Source organism: Rhincodon typus, chromosome 1 (assembly GCF_021869965.1).
Source record: "Rhincodon typus isolate 14 chromosome 1, sRhiTyp1.1, whole genome shotgun sequence".
NCBI classification, from domain to species: Eukaryota; Metazoa; Chordata; class Chondrichthyes; order Orectolobiformes; family Rhincodontidae; genus Rhincodon; species Rhincodon typus.
This window is the reverse complement of record NC_063332.1, coordinates 177,710,424-177,716,423: the sequence shown is the minus strand read 5'-3', so window position 1 is coordinate 177,716,423 and position 6,000 is coordinate 177,710,424. Positions and strand designations below refer to the sequence as shown.

Genomic DNA, 6,000 nt, shown 5'->3' with positions numbered 1-6,000 from the left:
CTGTCCCTGTGGAGCCAGTAAAATCCCCAATGTACCATCCTGTCCCTATGGAGTCAATAAAATCCCCAATGTACCATCCTGTCCCTGTGGAGCCAATAAAATCCCCAATGTACCATCCTGTCACCACGAAGCCAATTAGATCCCCAATGTACCATCCCATCACCACGGAGCCAATAAAATCCCCAGTGTACCTTCATGTCCCCATGGAGCCAATAAAATCCCCTAATAAAGCTCCCTCTCACCACAGAATCAATAAAACCCACAATATACTGTTCTGTCAGTAAGGTCTTGAAAACCTCTGCAATATTCCAGTCTACGATAATCGTTTGTAATTGTTCTTTTCCCTCACCCTTTACCATTTTGCCCCTGTCAAATTCCTTGCAAAATATTGTGGATGCTGGAAATCTGAAATAAAAACAGGTGCTGGAGAAACCCAGCAGGTCTGGCAACATCTGTTGGGAGAGAAACTCAGGTAATGCTTTGAGTCTCCTATGATGTGCGGAAGAGTGGTTCCAAGGAAGAGAATTTGAACACTGGAACGTTTACTTGTCTTCAAGCTCCACAGATACCAGACCCGCTAAGTTTCTCCTGTGCTTTGTTTTTATTTAAAATTCTTCACTTGACTTGATCTGGCTGTTAACCAGTTTTCTGTATTTCTTCAAGTGCCTCTGTTTTGTTCCTGTTCAGTGTGATTTGTTCTTGTATGTTTGACTACAGCTATAAGATATTTAGTTCTTCTACTCTGTCATGTTGGTACAATGATGCCTAAGTTTTTGCTATTTGTTTTTCCTATGTGAGATCTGATATTGAATCAAGTGATTTGAAGGAAAATATCCAAGTTGATGACAGTTTCATATAATGGAACGCCTTTAGCATTTATTGCTGTTGAATGTGATAGTTGCCAATTCAACATTATATGTCACTTGATAAGAATTCTTTTGACTGTTAGAATCCTACATTTAGTTGAGCAAATTCTTTGTAATCTGATGTAAAACAGAGTATACTAGAAACACAAGTACATCAGAGTCTTGAAAGAGAATAGAGCATTGCAGGTTTTCTGGTACTTTATCAGAAGTTGTGTAAAAAGTTCTTAAAATTGAAAATTTTCTTTGGTGTTGCTGATGTCTCCCATATACAAATCCCGTGTCTCCTAGGACAGAGAGTTTCCCTTTACTGTTCATTATCTAGACAGAGGACTGCAAGGTCACGCTGCTGTAACATTGATGTGTGAACTGTGTAGCATCGTGACATCTATAAGGCACAAAGAAGGAAATTCAATTTATAGAATTTATATTGGATTTCTAGAATCTGTCCCTATAGCTCCGAAAGTTTATTTCCTTCAAGTGTTAATCCAATTTCCTTTGGAAATCATTGATTGTCTCAGCTTCCCTCACACTTGTAGATAGAAAATTCCAGGTCATTACCAATTGCAGCAGGAGTAATTTCTGCAGTATCTCCTATGCCTCTGTTCAAAAACCTTAAATGTCTTTCCCTCGGCCTTGTACCATCAACAAGTGTGGTACCACATTTCTTTGTTCACCTTTATGTAAACAGATCCTAATTAACTGGATCTCTGTAAATTTCCCCTCAATCTTCTTTTCTCTGAGGAGGTCAGCTTCTCCAACCAGACCTTGTTAAAATCCATCATCCTTGTAATCATTCTGGTAAATTTCTTCTGCACCCTTTCAATGATCTTCGCATCCTTCCTAACGTGTGGTGACTAGAACTGGGAGACAGTGGCCTATTGGTATTATTGCTAAACTGTTAATCCAGAGGTAGTGTTCTGGGGACTTGGTTTTGAATCCCACCATGGCAGATATTGGAATCTGAATTTAATAATAAAAAAAGTCTGCAATTAAGATTCTAATCATGACTGTGAATCCATTGTTGATTGTTGGAAAAACCCATCTGGTTCGCTAATATCCTTTAGAGAAGGAAACTCCAAACCTTACCTGGTCTGGCCTACGTGTGACTCCAGACCCACAGCAATGTGATTGACTCATAACTGCTCTCTAGGGAATTAGGGATAGACAATAAATGCTGGCCTAGCCAGCAACGCCCTTTGGATGCAATGCTCAAATGTGGTGTAAGCAGAGATTTTTGTATGTTCAGCAAAACTTCCTTTCCTTTGGGCTATATATCTCTCTTTATGAAGGCCAAGATCTTGTATGACTTGCTAACCATTCTTTCAGTATATCCTGCCATCTTCAAATATTGGGATAATCAAATTGGCAAGTGGGAGAAATGGATTTCAGTTGATGGGCACTGGCACCAGCAGTGCGGAGAGTTGACAGCTGATCCAGTGGGATAGGCTGCACTTAATTTATGCTGGGACCAGTGTAAAAGTGAATGAATGACTAGCATGTAGAGAGGGCTTTAAACTAAATAGATGGGGAAGGCTTGAGGAGAGGGGACATAGAACATATAGAACATAGAACATAACAGCACAGTACAGGCCCTTCGGTCCACGATGTTGTGCTGACCTATTATCCTACTAAGATCAAGCTACTCTGCCTACCCTACATTTTACTATCCTCCATGCGCCTATCCAAGAGTCGCTTAAAAGTCTCTAAAGTATCTGACTCCACTACCACTGTCGGCAGCGCATTCAACACGCCCACCACTCTGTGTGAAGAACCTACCTCTGACGTCTCCCCTATACCTTCCTCCAATCAACTTAAAATTATGCCCCCTCGTGATAGTGTTTTCCACCCTTGGAAAATGTCTCTGACTATCCACTCTATCGATGCCTCTCATCATCTTGTACACCTCTATCAAGTCACCTCTCATCCTTCTTCGCTCCAATGAAAAAAGCTGTAGCTCCCTCAGCCTTTCCTCATAAGACCTGCCCTCCAGTCCAGGCAGCATCCTGGTAAATCTCCTCCGCACACTCTCTAAATCTTCCACATATTTCCTGTAATGGGGTGACCAGAACTGAACACAATATCCAAGTGTGGTCTAACCAGAGTTTTATAGACTGAGGCATAACCTCATGGCTCTTAAACTCAATTGCCCTGCCAATGAAAGCCAACACACCATACGCCTTCTTTACAACCCTATCAACTTGGGTGACAACTTGGAGGGATCTCTGGATGTGGACCCCAAGGTCCCACTGTTCCTCCACACTGCCGAGAATCCTGCCATTAACCCTGTATTCTGCATTCAAATTCGACCTTCCAAAATGAATCACTTCACACTTTTCCGGGTTGAATTCCACCTGCCACTTCTTTGCTCAGCTCTGCATCCTGTCAATGTCCCGTTGCAACCTACAACAGCCCTCCATGCTGTCCATAACTCTACCAACCTTCGTGTCATCGGCAAACTTACTAACCCACCCTTCCATTTCCTCATCCAAGTCACTTATAAAGATCATAAACAGCAGAGCTCTCAGATCAGATCCCTGCGGCACATCACTGGTCACTGAGCTCCAGGCTGAATACTTTCCATCTACCACCACCCTCTGTCTTCAATTGGACAGCCAGTTTTGTATCCAGACAGCCAAATTTCCCTGAATCCCATGTCTCCTTACTTTCTGAATCAGTCTACCATATGGGACCTTATCGAATGCATTACTAAAATCCATATACACCACATCCACTGTCCTAGCTTCATCGATGTGTTTTGCCACATCCTCAAAGAATTCAATAAGACTTGTGAGGCATGATCTGCCCCTCACAAAGCCATGCTGACTATTTCTATTCAAACTGTGCTTTTCCAAATAATCATAAATACTATCTCTCAGAATCCTCTCCAATAATTTGCCCACCACAGAAATAAGACTGACTGGTCTGTAATTTCTAGGATTATCCCTATTCCCTTTCTTGAACAAGTGAATGACATTTGCCACCCTCCAATCTTCTGGCATTACTCCAGTAGACAGTGAGGATGCAAAGATCATTGCCAAAAGGGCAGCAGTCTTCTCCCTCGCTTCCCGCAGAAACCTTGGGTATATCCCATCTGGCCCAGGGGACTTATCTATCCTCATGTTTTTCAAAATTTCTAGCACATCCTCCTTCCTAACAACAACCTGTTCGAGCATATCTGCCTGTTTCATGCTGTCCTCACAAATGACAAGGTCCCTCTCACAGGTGAATACTCATTAAGGACCTCCCCTGACTCCGCACACAAGTTCCTTCCACTATCCCTGATTGGCCCTACGCTCACTCTGGCCATCCTCTTGTTCCTCACATAAGTATAGAAAGCCAAGATAACAAGGTGTAGAGCTGGATGAACACAGCAGGCCAAGCAGCATCGGAGGAGCAGGAAAGCTGATGTTTCGGGTAGAGACGCTTCTTCAGAAATGGGGGAGGGGAAGGGGATTCTGAAATAAATAGGGAGAGAGGGGGAGGCGGATAGAAGATGGATAAAGGAGAAGATAGGTGGAGAGGAGACAGACAGGTCAAAGAGGCGGGGTTGGAGCCAGTCAAGGTGAATGTAGGTGGGGAGTTAGGGAGGGGATAGGTCGGTCCAAGGAGGACGGACAGGTCAAGGAAGCGGGATGAGGTTAGTGGGTAGGAGGTGGGGGTGGGGGTTGAGGTGGGAGGAATGGTTAGGGAGGCGGGGATGAGCTGGGCTGATTTTGGGATGTGGTCCGGGGAGGGGAGATTTTGAAGCTTGTGAAGTCCACATTGATACCCTTGGGCTGCAGGGTTCCCAGGCGAAATATGAGATGCTGTTCCTGCAGCCTTCGGGTGGCATCATTGTGGCAATGCAGAAGGCCCAGGTTTAGAGCTGGATGAACACAGCAGGCCAAGTATAGAAAGCCTCGGGGTTTTCCTTGATCCTACTTGCCAAGGTTTTCTCATACCTCCTTCTAGCTCTCCTAAGTCCATTCTTCAGTTCCTTCCCGGCTACCTTGTAGACCTGTAGAGCCCTGTCCAATCCTTGCTTCCTCAACCTTAAGTAAGCTTCCTTCTTCCTCTTGATTAGATGTTCCACATGCCTTGTCATCCAAGGTTCCTTCACCTTCCCATCCTTTCCTTGCCTCAGTGGGACGTACCTATCCAGTACTCGCAGCAACTGCTCCCTAAACAACCTCCACATTTCTCTCGTGCATTTCCCTGAGAACATCTGATCCCAACTGGTGCTCTGTAGTTCTTGCCTGTTAGCATTGTAATTCCCCCTCCCCCAATTAAATACTTTCCCATACCGTCTGCTCCTATCCCTCTCCATGACTATAGTAAAAGTAAGGGAGTTGTGATCACTATCACCAAAATGCTGTCCCACTGAGAGATCTGACACCTGATCTGGTTCGTTGCCACGTACCAAATCCAATGTGGCCTCTCCTCTCGTTGGCCTATCTACATATTGAGTCAGAAATCCTTCCTGACACACCTGACAAAATCTGCTCCATCCAAAGTATTTGCATTTCGGAGGTTCTAGTCGATATTAGGGAAGTTGAAGTCACCCATGACAACAACCCTGTTACTTCTGCACCTTTCCAAAGTCCGTCTCCCAATCTGTTCCTCAGTGTCTCTGTTGCTTTTGGGGGGGTCTATAGAAAATTCCTAATCAAGTGACTGGTCCTTTCCTGTTTCTGACTTCCACCCATACTGACTCAGTGGAGAAACTCTCATCCATGACCTCCCTTTCTGTAGCTGTGATACCATCCCTGATTAGCAATGCCACGCCCCCACCTCTTTTACCTCCCTCCCTATTTCTTTTGAAACATCTATACCCCAGAACATCCAACAACCATTCCTGCCCCTGTGTTATCCAAGTCTCCATAATGGCTACAACATCATAGGAAACATAGGTTTAAAAAACAAAAGGCAGCATTGCAGGGTTGCGGTTTGGATACCGATACCCAGAGTGGGGCAAGAAGTGACAAATTGTACAAACAGAAAAGTAACAGTAAATAGAGTCAAAGGAGGATAAAATTAATGGCTTTTTACTCAAAATGCACATAGTGTTTTGTACAAAATAAATGAATCAATAGCACAAATTGAGATTAATGGGTAAAATCTTACAGTCGTCATAGAGAAGTAGTTACAAGAAGAT

General features: G+C 43.9%; 1 protein-coding gene across 1 annotated transcript in view; it reads left to right on the top strand.

Moving 5' to 3' along the window:
* Positions 1–6,000, top strand: part of LOC109922553 (polycomb group RING finger protein 3) — a 143,046-nt gene that overhangs the window by 466 nt on the left and 136,580 nt on the right. The gene's annotated exons all lie outside the window — the stretch shown is intronic.